Source organism: Accipiter gentilis, chromosome 10 (assembly GCF_929443795.1).
Source record: "Accipiter gentilis chromosome 10, bAccGen1.1, whole genome shotgun sequence".
In the NCBI taxonomy this organism is placed as follows: domain Eukaryota; kingdom Metazoa; phylum Chordata; class Aves; order Accipitriformes; family Accipitridae; genus Astur; species Astur gentilis.
Genome location: NC_064889.1, coordinates 33,169,401 through 33,187,016, shown reverse-complemented (window position 1 = coordinate 33,187,016; position 17,616 = coordinate 33,169,401). Strand labels below are relative to the sequence as shown.

The following is a 17,616-nucleotide window of genomic DNA, read 5'->3' as shown; positions in this document are numbered from 1 at the left end:
ACTCTCGCGAGAGCGGCCCTGTCAGCCGCCCTTCGCCACCGCGCCCCGCCCACCGCGGGAGAAGCGCCTGCGCGCTCGCTTCCCCGGGCGGAGGGCGGGCACTCCCTGCGCATGCGCAGCGGCAGCCGCGGGGAAGGCGGGACGCTCGGGCCGGCGCTACCGGGTCCGCAGTCGCCGGGCGGCTGCCCCGAGGCCGGTCCGCCCCGAGGCCGGCCTCGCCGCGGGGTTTGCGTAGAAGCGAGCGGGGAGGAGAGGGGAGAGGCAGCAGCGGAGGTACCGAGCCCTGCCGAGCGTCGCAGCAGTACCGGGCCGTGCAACATTGAGACTATTAATCCCCCGGGGGAGGAGGCCATGAGTACAGGTATCCGGAGGTGAAACCACTCAGGGTTTGTGCAAAGTATTTGCCTAATTTATCCGTGGCTCCGCTTGTCTGTAAGACAGGGCAGCCTACCACATCATGGGGCTAGCAAGGAGAAATGAATTCAGCAGCTACCTGTAGCTACCAGGGAAAACTCCACGCCAGCATTAAAGCTGAAAACTCCACACCAGCATCCATGCAGCGCTTCAGCGGGCACTGAGGGGTGTGGAACCGATCACCAACCTCCAAGAGCAAAGAATACAGCTGGTGGAGCCATTACTTGACAACTTACATCCCTTCCGAGCACTGATTAAAGAACCCATGCTGCAGGAGAAAAAACACAACGGTGTGATCACACATTGCAATTAAAGTATGCACAGAGGGCAGAATTCAGATTGCACAGGCGACTAATTCCAGGGTGTAACTACATGACCCTCCTAACATTCTTTTAGCTTGAAAAGACTTAATTACAACATACAGTAAAACAGTTGCTTAGGTAAACAATTCCTCGATAAAGCTACCGAATAAAAAAGTTTTCCACTGGCTCTGGAGAGGAAAGATAGTTTCTGAACTAGAGGATTTCTACAACATACTCCACTCCCCAGAAAGGATGAGCCAACTATAGGGGTTACTTTTTTTTTTGATAGGTTGCTCCCCACTCTCCCACCCCCAAAAAGATGCTGAGATTGGGAATGTGGGGTCTGAGCACAGCATGTACCACAGTATCAAGACATAGGATGCAGAGTTCACATCTGGGCTTATGTAAGTGTAGGATTATTCTGGACCAAGGTCGGGGTTCAAGACCACATCTAATTTAGGCATAGATAACCGATATTTTGTTTTATGAGATGCATATTTTTAGCCTCCAATTAAGCCCACTTTCTTTTTTTAAGTAAACCACCACACTGGTTGATCTCCCCAGCTGTACTCTGCAGGGGGGTGTCATGGTTTCATCCATACCAAGATTAGAATAACATCAGAATATATACTGCCACCTCATACAATTTGGCTTACAAACCACGTTCAGCAAACATTGCCTGCTGACATTCTCATTCTAAATGTTTAAGCAGCTTGATAAAGATTCCCAAGAGGTTATTTTTGGATGAAATTTGTGGCTTAAACCCTTAGCAAGATCATTTTCTCCTCCTAATAGCATTGTACGTCAGGGCTTTTAAAATATTCCCAGATTTGGGTGTTGGGGGAAGGTATGAATTCTCCCAATACTTCATTCAAAAATTGGAAAGGGTGGAGAAAAAGAGCTATAGGAGTTGAGGATGTTACAAATGTTGCAGATGTTCTTTCTGAGGACGCAGAAGTGATTCATCTAGGATGACACAAAGATTGATGAAATCAGAGCTAGATTCCAAGATCCCTCAAGTCCCCAGTACTTGTTGCCAGAACAGGCTTACAGAATCTCTGGTTTCATGTATGACCTCAAATTGAAGATTTAGAAGTTCTTAGTAAGCCTTCTATAAGTTAAATAACATCTTCTCAGAAAAGTTATAGCAGCTACTTTTAGCTGGACTTGAAAAGCCAGATATGGCTAACAGCTGCTAGTTGAATGATAGCTACATTAAGAGGCTGCAGCTGCCTGACTTTAAAAGGGCAGTCCTAGAAAATCAAACAAGCAACAAATTTTAGAAATAGCAGAGATCAAAGCGTTATAGAAAGATATTCCTGATAAAGAAGTTGCTGAGATATAGTTACTTGCAAATCAATTAATGTAGAATGTTCCCCCAGCTTGCAAACAAGTTAATGCTTTAGAAAAATACATAACTTACCGTGCAAATACAGCGCAGCTTCACTACAGCAAAAACTGAAATCCTGGCATAGCTGTAAGCAAGGGTGAAAAAGGCAGAGACATTGTTTTGCTAGAGGATCAATTTCAAATGTTTTTTGTAGTCTAGGAATAGCTTGAATTTTCTATGACAGTTTGTGGTGATAAAATATAATCTAAGATTAGCTCTAAGTATTTTAAGAAGTACTAAGGGAAGAAAAATCTTGATGTCTGACATTTCTTTTGGATACCTTTTTAAACTTCTCAGAGCAGTCTGGGGAAATAAATTCATGGGTTTTGCTATGAATAGATCAGAAGCATATCTGTTAAAAAGTGTTAGTGCTGTGTGAGCAGCCTCTCAAGGTTTAAAATTGCTGCTTGAAATATTCATATTGATTCTGTGTTACTGACTAAAGACAACAGTTACCGATGACAAAGTTTAACATTAGTAACAGCAGTTACATTAGTGTAAACGTTACTGAAGACAAACCATAGTGATAATACATGCCTTATCTTGACACTGTCTTTAAACTATTCTCCATTAACATCTGTGTCCTTGCAATGGAATCTAATTATTGTGGAAACTTTTACATTATTAGGACTCAGAATTCCCACTGTATATCATCTAAAGAGTCACTTTCACAGCAAATGCATGAACTTGGCGTATGTTGTTATAACATACTGCTTCTCCAGTCAAGCAACTCTGGCATGTATTAAGAGATACTATGTACATGTTCCTAATTTTTTGGTCACCATCTTAGTGCTACTGTATGCAGTAAATGTACTTCCTTGTAGGGCTGATGCAAGAAACTAAATGCTAACCAGCAAGATATTCTCGACTGTTTCTTTTCATTCAAAGGAATAAAGAAGTGACCTCTCACTCCCACTTGCTGAGAGCATCAACACACACAGCTTCAAAGGTGGTTTTGAAAACTAAGCGTCAGAGCTTAAATTGGAGCCCAGGGGCCTCTGCCTCAAACAAAAGAGCAACTAGGAACTATTGGGAGAGCTATTGAACTTCGAGAGGGTTCATAGTCAGAAAATATTTGCTCTAGCTTTGATTCATATCTGTTCTCTCTATTGGCAAACATGAGTTAAAAGCTTGTGAACTGACACAGTAATGAAAGAATGAGCTAGTGTGGTCTCGTATGTTCTGCGTGCATTGTGAGCAAATTTAACTACAGTAAAATCTTTCTGGTGATAATGCAAGACACAGAAAGAGCCCAGAAAGCGATGACATCTCAGGTGGAGCAGAGGCTGCAACAAGAAAAATCCAAGCCTGAGTGGAGAACAAAAGTGATTGTTAATTTGTAGATGTTAACATGATGCAAAGTTTTGAGACCAAATTCTTTAAGGCTTTAATCAATCAAGAGGAAAAAATCTAACATCTGAGTACTTTAGATACTCTCAGTATCAAAGATAAAACAGGGTGGGTGTAATTCCCTTGAGCATAAGTAGGAACTGCTTGGTGGTTGCTGGAATCTGATGTCACATCCCAGCTCTAACAGAAGGAACCTCTGGCCTTGAGTAAGCCCTTGTTTCATCAGTACTGGTGTTTCACAGGCAGATCACCTTCTTGACAAACTTCTGAAATGTAAGCAATTTCTTTACAACGATGTGGCTTAACGCTACATTCCACGTGCTTCAGCCTCTGTGTCTGCTGAACCACAGGCTGAGGAAGCTTTCCTGCTAGAGCGCTCCAAAACGTCTCACTGCATCCTTTCTGTAGTTTTCATATTTGTTCCTAAACCCATTCTCCTCAGGCATGAGAATCTGTGATCATCATGAACTACAATACACAACTGCCAATTTAAGAATTTTGTATATGTTGCAATTTTTTTTTTAATGGCATCTGGCACAATAATTGTAATAAAATACATTGCTAATAGGCACCTTTCTTCCTCTGACACACTTCCTCATTTCAAAGAACTGTTGTGATCTAGGGTTTTTTTGTTGTTTGTTGTTTTTTTGTTTTTGTTTTTTTTTAAGCAAACCACTGGCTGGCTCAACATATCTGAAGGTGCTCAAAATTTCACATTGTGACTCTAGATTATATTGCTGCAGTTCACATAGCATAACATTATATGTGTTATCTGAGTTGTATATAAGCAGCCTGATGTACCAAGCAAGACAGAAAGCTTCCTCCCATAGAAAACAATTCAGACAGTCTGCTATGGGGAATGTAGAATAGATGTAGATAACTCAAGATAGCCCTGATCAATTTTCTTGGAAGCTGAAAATTTAATGCCATAAGACTGTTCTGACAGCTGTAGGGGAGCTGACTTGCTATATACCTCTGTCTGAGATGCACAGGAATAAAGCGGGTGCGGCAAATAGGGGAATGCCAAGAATGTAGGCACAGCAAGGAGGGAATGCTGGGAATGGGGCTGTTGATATTTGTTGCGTGAACATTACTTTATTGTCTCTTTCTTCTCACATAAACCCATGTTGGCCTCGGTGTAGTAATCAAGCCAGGGACATAAGGCATAAAATCCAAAACTGTTCTATTTACTAGGTATTTGAGTCTGTCGGAGTGGAAATTTCTTCACCAAACATGCCTGATGGAACAAAAGAGCAATGACCTGCTCTAGGAAGATACTAAATACCTTGACAAAACCTAGCATCTAGGTGCTAGTCTTAGTCAGGCCACATGCAACAGACCTGCAGATACTACTTACAGATAGAAAAGGCAACAAATCCCCTTCATTCATAATTATTAAAATGGTCACCAAACAAGCTTGGCCACTGATGGAGTCTACAAGACTTAACTGGTATTATTAGAGTTTCTCTGAAACCTTAAGTCAAGATCTAGGTTTCCAGTCTAGATACAGGATTTCCCCACATGCCTGTATCTGGAACATTGTGCGACAGTACTCATTAGAGAATCAGACAGCAAAGCTAAGGAAAAAAACCTGTCCAAGCGTGTTTTCTGTGTCTGTTCTTTAGAGAGCAGGATAGTGAATGGATTGGGTAACTGCTGTATATTGACTACCTAGTTTCATTTTAGTTTGCAGCTTTGTTAGTGATAAAGGCAACAATATCAAAGGGATAATAGATGTATACACATATACATAATATAAATATCCATATTCTGCAAACAGGGGAACAGAGGCATAGACGGCTTGCCCAAAGCCATACAATAAACTAACACCACAATGTTCAACGGCAGTAGGAACAGTATTCATAGTTCTTGACTTCTGAGCCTTCCTGTAACCATCATCCAGCTCTCCCTGTTCAGAAACCCTCCTAATGCTCTGCTCTGGCTTTCTCACACACATATTGAAATGTTATCACAACTGTCTGTTTCCGTGAATCTGTCCAAGTGCAGTAAGTAAGTGTTGGTGCTTGTGACCCAGACAGAACAGCTGATCTGCCAAAACAGCTTCACAATTCTACTCATTACAGATCTCAAGAGCACTTGTGAAGCAGCTTAATCACCATGTGAGACAAACACATGGTGATTAAGACTTTTATAGACCAGGAGACAAGAAGTTAGCTTAGCCTCAAAACTAGCAGAAAAAGGGTCCAAAACAAAACCACCCGTGAGTCTTACAGTAAAGCTAAGAGAGCTAGGAAGAATGTAATAAAAGCAGATTCTCTTCTGTACCACATGTGTTTCTATGGTCACAGAGAAGAAAGGACAAGATTGTTATAAAAATGACTATGTAGGAAATATTGCTCTACCTGGGACCTGTAATAGGCATTGCTGACATTAAGAAATTAAACAATAAAATGAGTTGGCTGGGGTCACCCAGAGCAGCTTAAGCTCTGAAGGAAATCTGTAAAAGGGAACCAGATCCAACTATAGTGTGCCATCTCCCTTTCTTCAGTACAAAAGGGCTTCTGCTTTCTTCCTACTCCCAATTCAGTCATCTGTCATTTTCAAGACAGCTTGGAATTGTCAGTTCAATTACCTTTCAGTTTGGAGAAAAACAAAGCAGATGCTGTTTATTACTAAAAGGCAGAATCTCTCTCTTTTGAGGAATATATCGTCTCATTTTTTATAATTAGACATTGAACTATGTGCATCTCCCTTATTTATTAAACAATACACAGGAGCTGGGAAGTAATACCATTCAGCTAAAATGAAATACTATCTTCCCTTCAGCTTTGGGAGGTGTTGGTCAACTCAACTATTGCTTTTAATTTTTAACTCAGACAGCTTTTGTATCAATCTTCCCCTTTTAATTCCTCTTATCACTACATACATATTAGAAATATGGTCAATTCCTAGAATCTGTCATGAAATGTACAAAAGGGTGGGAGAATCAGACATACAGCAATTGCCTTTTCTAAACAATACAAAATTTTCTCACCAATTAATTTTTTTAATTATTTTGCACTACTGTTCAGAAATGCTATTCATCAAATACTGATTAAAATGCAACTTCAACATCTGGCCAGAGAGCTTAACTAAAAAAAAAAAGGCAAAGAAAGATTTTTTTGCATACAATACCTGCTTTAAAGTGGTCCTACTCAAATTTTCATGTCTGCTCTACCCGCAGCAGCACACTGATGAGGACTGACTGAAAGGCACATGCAGGGAGGTCAAATAGTTCCCCTGGATCTGTCAGGCACTGCAAGCCATTCAGAGGCGGAAGCTTACTGCAAACTGAGCCATGTCTCTGCCCATATGTTGTGGTCCCAAGAGGAGACAGTATATCCCTGCGCTGAAGACATGGTGAGCATGAAATTAAGCTTTTTTAGGCTATACACATAGGTTTGCAGTAGCTGTTTCATTTCTATAAACTCACTTCCTACCAAAATTATATAGGAGGCCTTTACAGTTCAACAATTCCAAGTAGTACAAGGATGTGGGGAAAAAAGCACCCAAGGAATAGCTTTAATAGCTATTTTGAAGCAAGTATGCGAAGTGATCTTAGTTTGCAGGCAAAATTAACTGATCTGAGCTTTCTATACCAGAATATTACGTTACTATAAACATCCAGAAGTAACATTATCTTGTTTACCTTTAGACCATTCGTTCACAATTCCGTAATATTAAAAAATAGAGAGGATGATGACTTAACGTAAGACAGAGCACTTTCTTGTAGAACAGGTCTTTACACCAAAGTTCTCAGATCCAAAAATCATACCAGTTTAGTGCCTCTTGAATACTTCACAGCATTTGCCTTTTGAGTTTTCCCTTTGTCATCTAGTACCAGAATATATGGGAAAAGTGCTTTTTGGATACCTGTCCTATTTCTGAATCTATAGCAACACTGTCCAATTCAAGGGTGTTTCTACTCTTCCAACCATCCTTGTAATACTGCATTTTAATAATGTTTTTCACTTAATCTCAACACACTCTACAAGCACTAGGTCCCTGAATCACTCCGAGGTGAACAACTAGATCAGATTTACCAAGGAGGAAATAAAGGCACAAATAGGTTAAAGATCCAGTCTATCAGCCCCTATAACTGCACGTCTCATTGACAGAAATTCTATATACAGCATACTTGTGAGTGAAAACAGGTTTTGTTAGTGGCTTGTTCAAGACCCACAGGGAATCAGTGTCAAAGGCAAAATAATCCAGACTCCAGATCTCTGTTCAAGATGTATCTTTACTCTGACCTTTTATTTAAAGCCTTCTACTAATTAAATAGATTTTTTTGGGGGTAGAACAATCTAAAGAGGAACTAACAAGATGCTCGTGCAGCACTAAGCACAACTCATGATCTTATGTTATTACAATTCCAGTAACACATTTATCCTCTTCCCCTTCCTGTTCTGTCTCTAAGTTACACCATAAAATTCCCCAGACCTGCCATTTTATTTCCTTCTAAGACACCAAAAACACTTACACTGTCACACAAGTGTATTACAGTTGTGGGAGGTTTTTTAAACTGATTACAAGCAATTGTTCTGGGTAACAAGCAGCAGAGGAAAACCAGGAGTTTTGTGGCCTTCACTCACCTCACTAAAATTTAGATTGCATTTAAAAGAGCTTGTCATGGTTTAACCCCAGCCAGCAACTAGGCATCATGCAGCCTCTCAATCACTCCTTCCCCCTACCAGTGGGATGGGGAAGAGAATCAGGGAAAAAAAAGTAAAACTCAGGGGCTGAGATAAGAATGATTTAATAACTAAAGTAAACCAAAATGTAATACTAACAACAACAATAATAAAGTGTAATAATAATAGTAATGAAAAGTATTAAAAAAATAAAATAAAAAACCAAATACAACACAAGAAAAGACATGTGATGCACAATGCAATTGCTCACCACCTGCTGAGCAATGCCCGAGCAGTGATTGGCCCCTCCCGGCCAACTCCCCACCCCCCCACCCCCCCCCCTTGATACACTGGGCATGACATTCTATGGCTAGTTCGGGTCCGCTGTCCTAGCCATGCTTCCTCCCAGCTTCTTGTGCACCTGCTTGCTGGCAGAGGATGGGAAGCTGGAAAATCCCTAACTTAGGATAAGTGCTACTTAGAAACAACTAAAACATCAGTGTGTTATCAACACTGTTCTCACACTAAATCCAAAACACAGCACTGTAACAGCTACTAGGAAGAAAATTAACTCTATGCCAGCTGAAACCAGGACACAGCTGAAAGCACATTTGTAGAACTCCTGCACTCTCTATGTATTTAGACACTGTGAAAGTAGACTTTATCAAGTACACTCCCAAACTACTACATTCTCATCCAAAACTGCATCTGCAGGGAAAACAGTGCAGAGCTTAAGTTCTTTGTACAATTTATTGCCATAAAATTGCAAACAACTGCACCAAGCTTTGGCATCTGTAGTTTAGCACACTAATGAACATCAGTTTTGTAAAGAAAAGTCTCACATGGGAACTGTTGCATCACAACCTGGGATAATACAAGCTCTGCAATGAATTACAGGAACAGGAAAGGAATTCAAACTAAGGGACACGCATCTTTTCAATTTAGCCAATCCACTATGAATTCAGAAGACAAACCCCAAATCTCTGTACACAGAGGCACAAAAGCAGCCATCTCTGCCTCCCACCTCTGATTTCCTTTTCAGATTCTGCAGTGGCTTAGATTTCTCGTTATGTTACCACCTTGGTACGTTTGTGCGCTCGTTCCCACCATGTGCATCTGGCACCCAGCGTGTGCATCCACCTCACAGCTCCTCTGAGACTTCCAGGCAGTTGGTTACTCTACGGCAAAAGCGGTTTTTCAGAGGGAGATCTGCAGGTGTCACCCTCCCCTTGCAGAGGCACAGCCCTGGCAAAGGGACATCCCTTCTCCCTCATCCCCCCTTGACTGGGGCACCCACCGCGGCCTGCCTTTGCCAAGGCGCTGGAGCCTTAGGCCACAGGGCTCTCCTGGGCTCCCTCCGTTCCCTCGCACGTTCCCTTCGCCCCCGAGTCGCTTCACTGCCCCTCAGCACCGTCTCTCGGACGGCATCCCGGCAGCCGCGGGGCCAGGGGGATCGCCGTTCTGCTGGCCGTCCCCCTCAGCGCTGCCGTCGGGGCAGAGCAGCCGCTCGTCAGGGCGCGCAGCCCGCTCCGGCTCCCCTCAGGGCTAGCCCCGACCTGCCGCCAGGGCGGATGCTCGGCTTCGCGCGCCACCCCGGCCAAGCCAATCAGCGCGCGGCGTACGGGCGGCCGCGCGGGATCTCACCAACCAGACACCGGCTTCTTGAGGCCGCCCCGAAGCGCCACCGCGGGTCCCCAGCGCCGTGGCGTCCCGCTTGCCAGTGACCCTGATGGCGGCCCCGGCGGCGCGGGGGGAGGCCCGGCGGGCGAGCGGCTCCCCCGCCGAGACTGCCCGGCGCGGCTGGTGAGTACGGGCCGAGCGGCGGCGGGGCGCGGCCGGGCTCCGTCCCGTCGGGAAGCGGGGCCGGGAAGGGCCTGCCGCTCCCTCGGCGGGGGTCCCCACCTCGGCTGGAGGCGGCCCGCCATGGCGGGGGAGGCCCGAGGCAGAGCCGGCGGCGGTCCCGCCGCGCTGCCCTCCATCCCTCGGGCCGGGGCTCCCGCGCAGCACCACTCCCCTCACACAGCCTCCCGTGGCACCTCGCCGGAGTGTTACCTAGCGGTTTATGAGGGAGAGGAGATAAAAAGACACCCCCAAAAGGCGCTCCCACACGTGTTAGCGGCTCAGCGCACCCAGCGGGGCTTCTCCCGCAGCTGAGGGACAGACTCCGCCTCGCAGCGCCGCGGAGCATCCCCCGCCGGGCACCGGCCTCCGCGGTTCCCTCAGCCCCAAGCGAGGCGGGGGGGTTAGGGTGTCCCCAGACCGAGCCCCCCCGGCAGCGCAGACCAAAGCAGGGTGCTCCCACAGCCGTGGGTGCGCTTGGTGCGGCTCCAGGTTTGTACGTTGAGTAAGGTTTTTAGGGATAGTCCCAAATTCTGACTAAAAGGCCTTCACAAGTTTGCCTAGATCCCTTATGAGCTTGGATAGCAGCCTCGACTCAGCCAGTTGTTCCCTTGTGCTTCACTCCTGCTCCAACCTCATCGCGGTCTTTTGATCAGCAGAAGTTCACAGCATACTTCATTTCGCCTCAGACGTCCACTTGTTTTATTTCCAAAAGCTGTGATCCACGTAGTTCTTGGATTATGTTACCACTGTTTGTCCATTGTTCGGGAGCTTTCTCCTGTCAGGATAACACAGGCCATTACTGATTATAGAAAAGGCCTAAAAATCCCAGTTGAAAATCCCATTATGTAAAGCACAAGAATTTTGTCTTAGATGATACTATCTACTCAAAAGATAGCTAAAGAAGAAGGGAAAACCCAGACAGGAGCACATAGTCTTACAGCTACACATTTAAGAGTCGCTGAGTTTTCACAGGACACCTTGTGCCACAGAAGATTTTGAGTTAGACTTACCAGTCTTAAAAGTTACCAAGATAGCAACAGGTGAGCATAAGCACCCATCTGTCTTCCTGAGGCAGCTACCAAGTAGTACCTATTTTCACATTTTCTGAGAAAAGGAAGCTGCTATGGCATGCTTGTCTAAAACCATGTTATTTCCCCCAGCAATTGTAGAATAAAGTTCCTAGTTGAACAGACAGCTCATACACGATGAGATACAATGGTATAGTAATGCACAATCTCTGAAACACTTTAGGTTCCATAGAAATGCAAGTTTCTATATAAACAAACTGTTACTTAACAGCTGCTGTACTGCATTAAACTACAGGGCTTGCTCAAATATAGCAAAATTTGAATAACCTAGCAAGCAAGCTCAATTTACTTTCTAAGAAGCCTGCTTAATACAGGCATGCATATAAATAGCTACACTATGCTGGTTTTATGCAAGATATCTTTTGTTCTTTAGAAGAGTACTTTATATTTCTTTGTTGTCTTTTATTCAAGCATATCAAAACACTTTACATAATATTCTTCTTAACCATGACCTTTTAAATAAACACATTGCCAATATTTTTTATCTGACAAGAAGATTAAGCTATTAGTGCTTTTAGCCTGGGTCACAAAACAAATCAATATTGCTACTGTAAGTAGAACCAAGAAAACAAACCTTCTTTCTCTAATCTTCATATTAGAGCTCTAACTGTTATAAATCTCTATCTTTGAGGCCACCCTTGCTTCTGTTCCGAGTCCTACCCAAACTGACTGCTAGAAGCCACAGCAAGCACTCCATACTCCAAACAGGAAAAACAACCCCAAAAAAGGGCTGGGTGTGAGGGTTTATATACACCTGTGGCTGGGTGGGACTGGCCAGGAGCAGGGCCGGGGCCATGGGGGATTGGCCGCAAGACAAATCCTTCTGTAGGGTTGGCCAAAAAAAGTCCTGCCAGGGCTTGGGCAGTATTGTCCTGTGCCCAGGCCTCCAGGGAGCAGGATTTGCTTTTGGTTGGTTGGGTTAACATCTGTGATGTATGGGACCATTTGTACACTAAGTAGGGCACTTTGGATCTCTGTCTGGAAAACTCTTGAGTGAATAGTGGAGAGAAGTTCTTAAGCAGCTGCAGAGAGCTCCTCTGTTTTCCTTTCACAGTAGAGTGAGCCAGCTCACTGCCCTATTTCTAGACACAGTTCATCATACAAATGTTCATCATAAAACTTTCATGGAGCTGTTTGTAAGAATAGCAAAATATACAATCTACTGAACTGATCAGTGTCTTTTCTACATAAGGGCTGTGGTTTGTTTTGAATGAATGTATGAGCTTGATCCTGTTAATGGCCTTCAGGTGCTGGGCCTGCTTTGGGGAACTCCCAGAAGACACCCTTAAATATCTCCAAATGGCAAACACTAATGTAAGAGGTTTTTTTGCCTGGCTTTACTATAAACTATGCATAGAACACCCTTATTTATAAACTGGAATTAAGAGAAAAAGCTGCACTTTTATCTGTGAGTCAGTGTACGTCAGCAAAAATTGATTTGTTAGAAGGTCCTATAAATACAGCATAGGCTTTTTGATTTATTTTGAGCTGCTGCCTTTTTGTGGTTTTCTAGCATTTCAGGGTGTTTTTTTAAAATAGAGGTGGTTATACAATCCTGGTTGCCATAATAACCAATATCATGATGATGAATGACAGCTGTCACTTTTGCAGTGAATTCTTCCATAAATTTTGTGTAAAATGTTTTAGTTGTCACTCAAGGCATTGTGCCACAAAGATGATGTCTCATTGCTCTGCAGAAGCTGGAGGGGCCCTTACAACTTTCAGAATTGTGCCTTTTGCTGCATTTTTAACTTTGATCTAGACTGTACATATGCTTTGTCTTTCTGTGGCAGGCTTAGAGTACCTGAAGCAGAGAAGATAAAGCAGTCCTTTAATTCCCAAACATTTGGTTTTTGTTTTTAACCAAGTAAAGAAAAATTAACACAACAAAGATCTTTCAGATTTACTATAACTTAATTTGAAACAGTATCAGCCCCTGTGGAAACAGTAGACTAAACTAGTTTGATCATTCTTTTGATCATATCCATCAATTACTTCTCAACTCACCAGAACAAAATTAAGATGAAAATAAATGCGTTCTTTCGATTGTGTAGCATCTTGTTTTACCAATCTTAATCTTGCAAGTAAACTGATGGTCTGACTCTTACAAGTGTGCCACAGCTATTTCCTACTCCCTTTCTCCCTCCTTGTTGCCTAGCTTTCATTTTAAGACACCACTGTCCTTTGAAAGAAGTCTAATGTGCAAGTACTATGCTGAAGAAAGAAGGAAGGAGTCAGACATATTTTTTATTGGAAAACTCTCTGCAAGTAAGGTTTAAACAAAAAGTAATTTCACCTCCAAAAGGCACACTTGTCACGTGGAAGACAAACTTTAAATTAAATTTAATCCTATTCCTGATTCAAGGTAGAATAGATCTCTCCCTAATTCCTGTCATTTAGCAAGGGAAGAGGAGCCTGTGTGAAATCAACTCTGGATTCTTCACAGCCATGCACAAATGAGATATTTGACCACTACTGAGTTGATAATACTTAGCACATATACAACACTAATTCGGAAGATCTCACTTACTTTACAGATACTAATATATTTACTTCCTGGTCTCTCTCTGAAGCAGATATGCATATCCCTATCTAAAATCTGGGGTTATTGAGGTAGAGAATGTTTAGCTGGCCCAAATTTTGACAAGTTTTTTTCACAAGTGGATACTGAAGCTAAGAAGTGTGGCTGCCAGCTCCCTTGCTGTAATTATTCTGTGCTCTCAGTGGGTCTCAAAGCAATTGACAGTATCACTTGATGCACCTTTGGAAGCCCATATATCAGTAAATGTGCCCATGTTGCAAATTATCAGGCAGGCATCAGCTACTCACGAGTAGGAAGACCGTATGGTTCTGCTGATATCAAAACAATCAGCTCTAATCTAAGCCATTTTCTCCAGGGCAGCTGCTTTTTTTGGTTGTTATCTGTTCCCCCGTGTTTCTATTCTTGGTGACAGATCAGGCTTCTGTTCTTGAGGAATTCACTTTTGGCAGCAAGAAATGTTCAGACTCCCCATCAATTTTTATAGACTAATCTATGTTGGGAATTTTCAGTAAATAACATGAAAGCATCAGTGATTGAACACTTTAGGGAGACCAGTATCATTAGGTTGATTTATTTTTCTCCCTAAAGACTTGCAGCTTCTGAAACACATTTTTCTTTCCAAGTCTATAGGTTGTATAGTTACCTGATCTTTCTGTTTGCTAGTTGTTTTATAAGTTCTCTACATAATGTATCATGCTGTATAGTTTCTTATTAAATTTCAACACTGATATCTCATAATGGTGTTGTGAGGTTTGGTTAAGTTGTCATGATTTGAAATCCTTGGATTTCAAAGGAGGATCTGAAAGCACAGTGTTTATTACCTGTATGCTGGCTGCATGACTTTTATTCCAAAGATAATCAAGTAAACCAAAGTTTGAATAGACCCTTGTAAAGCTCTGCTTCTGCTGTTCAGAAGGATGTTTCAGACACTTGTTGATGCTCAGATCAAGCTACAAGACTTACTCTTTGCTCAGGGCACTTCAAAACAGAAATAAGTTTGGTGTGATGGGAATGTATTTTTCAGATTTGAAAAGGACTGGGTATCAGATACATATGGCAACCCAAGCACTGAACTCATTCATTCTTATAAATATAAAATAAAGATATTCTAATGTGTATTGCAGACTGGTCCACATAGCTATGGGCTGACTATTGACTGAGTTCAGCATATAGGATTTCCAGAAAGTTAGCTTGCTGTTAGTGATATATGCATGGGATTGAGTTATTTGGTGGACCCTATGTTGGGTTTTACTATACCTAATGATTTGGAAGTATTTCTCAGGCTGGATGCAGCATGATGACACTTGAATGCCACATCCAGCCATTTCCAAGTTTCATGGACTGCTCTAGGCATCAGAATGCTGAGGAGGATAGAGTGTGCTGGGAAAGTGAAAGGGGTAAACTGGCTGCACTTTGAGCCTCTGGTGTCTGAGCAGAGCAACCACAGCTTCGGGCATCTCTGATTGTCTGTAGCCGAATACTTTGACACCTACTAACATGTTCCAGCAAAGCAGTCCCACCTCATTTCTGTCCTGCTGTCTGGCAGAATTTAACATGTTGACAGCATGAGTGACTAATTGCCTGGGCAGAGAGAAGAGAGATAAGAACAAGGAGGACAGAGGAAGGCAGATACTCTAGTGTGGAAGAAATAGTAGTGCACAAAACTCCTAGGATGGGTCCAGAGTGTGGCGAGTCCCTGCTGTGGGATAGGGGTGATGGAGAGACACGTCTGGTGGTGGGAATTACAGGAATCCCTGAAACAGAAGAGTCTGGGAGGGGAACACACAAGGACCTTGTGGGGGGATGGCATGGATGGATGCACAGCTCTGCAGATCTGCATGTTGCCTATAGAATTAATGAACTGCTTCAGCTTCATTGTGTGAAGCCGTTTTCTGAGTGTTTGCAAGACGTAATGCATAAGAGGTTTTTAGTTGGTATGACATAATTCTTGCAATATTCTTGCAGACTTTTTATTTTGATAAACTATGCCTTTGAAAGAAAGCACACAAATCACATTTTACATGGCTCCAGTGCCAGTCGTGGTGCAGAAATTGGGGAAGGATGGTTTATCATTGTAGCCTGTCTTTGCTTTTGGCTTCAGTTATCCTGTCCTAACCTATCTAGGATTAGCTGTGTTTGGAATTCTTGGTTCTAAATGAAAACCCTTTTTAAACTTTGAAAAATGAAACATTCTGCTTGTTTTGTATATCCAGATTGGCACAGGAAAGACTTGGCTTCTTGCTTTCTCTCTGTGAAATGTCTACTATCTAACCATCGTTGGCATCTTAAATTGGGGATGTGAGAGAAACTGAACTGCTTCTGGATTTCAGGTCAGTTTGTTGAAATTTTGGAGAAGCCCTGAACATGTACTATGATGAAGCAGCGCTGCATGCCCCACTGATTACTTTTACAAGCTCTTGTTATATTGTTCATTATAACAGCTTTTGAATTTCTCTGGGTAGGGAATATTCACTCTTTCCAACCAGTCTTTCATCTTTTTAACACCCTTGTTGTGTATCCTGCTTCCTAGCATGGAAGGACTTCAGGGTGGTGTTCCTAAGCATGTGGATGGTGTGCCTTGAACTTTAAGGAATGGCATGTTTTGCATTCAGGATCACATTTCAGTTTGCTGCCTAAAACAAAATGTCACTCAGGGCAGTGCAGCAAATCCTGCCTCCTGCCCAGCTGCCTCCCTGCATGGCCCCCTGCCCTCCAGCCAGAGCCACCCACCACTGCTAATGATATGGGCTCCATGGGATTAGCACAAACAGTCCAGGATGTTTTTTCTTGTTCTGCTTTTGTGACTTTGGCTTCCCAGTTAGCCAGTTGTGTCACGGATAATTATGCTTTTGAAGTCCAGATCCAGAGAGAAATTCAGGCGCTTAACTTTTGTTTGAATGAGTGAGAGCACGGTGCATAAATCCTTCAGTAGATCTACTAATAAATCTTCTGTCGGAGGGGAGTCAAGAAAAAAAAGAATCATGGATTTATTTCCTAGCCCTTTTATTGTTAGTGACCATTTTCTCCTTAAAATCATCTTCTCTTGCCTTCCCTTATATTGAAGTCACTCTCAAGTTAAAGGCAAGATATTGAGGCTCTAAGCTGCTGTGTGCAAGCATACAAAAGTATGTTTTCCCCCTTCCCACTCCCAGCCCTGTTTGTCAGCTTTGCTCCAGTAACTGTCTGATCCTCTTTGCAATTGCTAATTGGCCTGGCAGGGATACGAAGTGACTGAAAATAGCTTCATTCCCTTGGTGTGTGCACATTGACAAGGGTCACAGAACAGAAAAGCAGGGCAGAGTCCAGACTTGTGGCTCATGCCAGCCAGCTGGCAGCCAAAAAAATGGTACTTGCAGGTGCTGGTTGCTGAACTGCAAGCAGTTCTTTGATAACCAGCAGTCTGAATACTGAATGCTTGCTGCTTCCCAGAATGCAGGTGCAGGACTTGCCTGCATAAGAGGAAATACTGACATCTAACTCTTCAGCATGGGGCAGTAGTGGCTTTCTCAGTAAGCTTTGGATGCCTCATTTTCCTTGAAATGATGTAGCATCATGGAGAGTAGTGCCATGGGTGACTGCCACAAGGATAGGACCTTTAGAATCTTTCTCTGAAGAAGGCAGTATGGTATAGAGCAGGGTAGTAAATCCCAGCTGGCAAAAGCCAGTCTTGTTGTATCTAGGAAATGTGTGGGTGTTTGGATTGATTTGGAGATCTAGTTGCTTCCTTGTTTGTTTGGATTTATGAGAAGTATATGTCCAAGCCCTGAGTTTGTGTGTGATATTAAAAAATAGAACCAAGAGTTACTAATCAACAAAAAGACTTTCCCAAGACCAATCATAGCATGATCTTATAATACCTCATTGTGTTTATATGTAAGAGAATCCTCTGGAGCTATGTACACAAATCCTTTGTTTTGACCAGAAAAGACATTTTGCATATGTAGAAGAAGAACAAGTTTATGCCATGGGAGATCAAGGGGAAGATAGGCTACAAGGATGTGAGTTCCAGAGCTGCTTCCTACCTCAATTCTGTTACAGTCCCAGTTTTGCTAAA

The 17,616-nt window shown here is 42.9% G+C and overlaps 2 protein-coding genes across 4 annotated transcripts in view; one reads left to right on the top strand and one right to left on the bottom strand.

Moving 5' to 3' along the window:
• Positions 1–9,607, bottom strand: part of GRB2 (growth factor receptor bound protein 2) — a 64,462-nt gene extending 54,855 nt beyond the window's left edge. Inside the window, exons 1-2 of the mRNA XM_049813524.1 lie at positions 9,388–9,607; positions 9,170–9,268 (exon numbers count right to left, since the gene is read on the bottom strand). The gene's annotated coding sequence lies outside the window, so the exon portion shown is untranslated. The remainder of the gene's footprint in view (positions 1–9,169; positions 9,269–9,387) is intronic.
• A 182-nt stretch (positions 9,608–9,789) lies between these two features.
• TMEM94 (transmembrane protein 94) overlaps positions 9,790–17,616 on the top strand; it is a 51,520-nt gene continuing 43,693 nt past the window's right edge. The window contains exons 1-2 of one of the 3 annotated variants that reach the window (XM_049813516.1): positions 9,790–9,893; positions 15,776–15,892. The gene's annotated coding sequence lies outside the window, so the exon portion shown is untranslated. Of the gene's footprint in view, positions 9,894–15,775; positions 15,893–17,541; positions 17,561–17,616 lie in introns of those variants that run through there. The other 2 variants (XM_049813517.1, XM_049813519.1) reach the window with 2 other exon arrangements.